The sequence below is a fragment of the Acomys russatus genome, chromosome 10 (genome assembly GCF_903995435.1).
Source record: "Acomys russatus chromosome 10, mAcoRus1.1, whole genome shotgun sequence".
Lineage (NCBI taxonomy): Eukaryota > Metazoa > Chordata > Mammalia > Rodentia > Muridae > Acomys > Acomys russatus.
In genome coordinates, this window is record NC_067146.1 from 18070605 (window position 1) to 18071427 (window position 823).

Below are 823 nucleotides of genomic sequence, written 5' to 3' on the forward strand. Positions count from 1 at the left end.
TTCATGGACTTAAACTTTAAACTTTATAAAAGCGCCAATTGCCCACATTTCCCCTTATAGATATTTCTAGTCAAATGATGAAAATGGGCATTTAACAGAAGGAGATGATAATTGGATTTGGTTTCTCCAAGGCATGTGTTAGGTGCTGTTGAAATTCCACTTTCAGGGTGTGGGGGATATTTTTTATTTGCTTCTCATAGAACATTGTCCTTTCAATTTTTTGTGTCATTCTCATGGCTTTTTACCAATCATAAAGTTTATGAAGGTTTCTCTTTATGGCATACTTTTACTCAAAATAGAATAACAAGACTTCTCCTTCTTCCTCAAGCTTCTTCTAGCTACCTTCCCTTGAATCCCTCCCGTGTCTTCCCAACTATCAAGTTGATAAGTCTCTCTTTCACTGATCATAAACGTTACGTGTGTGTGTGTGTGTGTGTGTGTGTGTGTGTGTGTGCGCGCGCGCGCGCGCGCGCGCGCAATCTTATAGATAAACACCTTGCTGGCTCTGCTTTGTTGTTTGTGTGCATATGATTTAAGGGGTTACCACACTGAATTGCTCAACCAATACGGGAGCCCATGCACAGGAGCAGCCAATTCTCCTCCCAGCAGCCGTTAGCTGCCTGTAGCTACTTATATTGAGGTGGGGTCATGTGAAATGTTCTCTGTTACCGTTGTTCCAGTCTTGTTTCTACTGCTATTTCCAAGCGAGACTGTTTCACCGTGGGCGTCACCCTACTACCTTTACTGACAAGGCCTCTGTTTGTGGCAAATGAAAACCATCCCAGAAAACCACAGCTAGGTATACTGCAGAGATGAACAGATC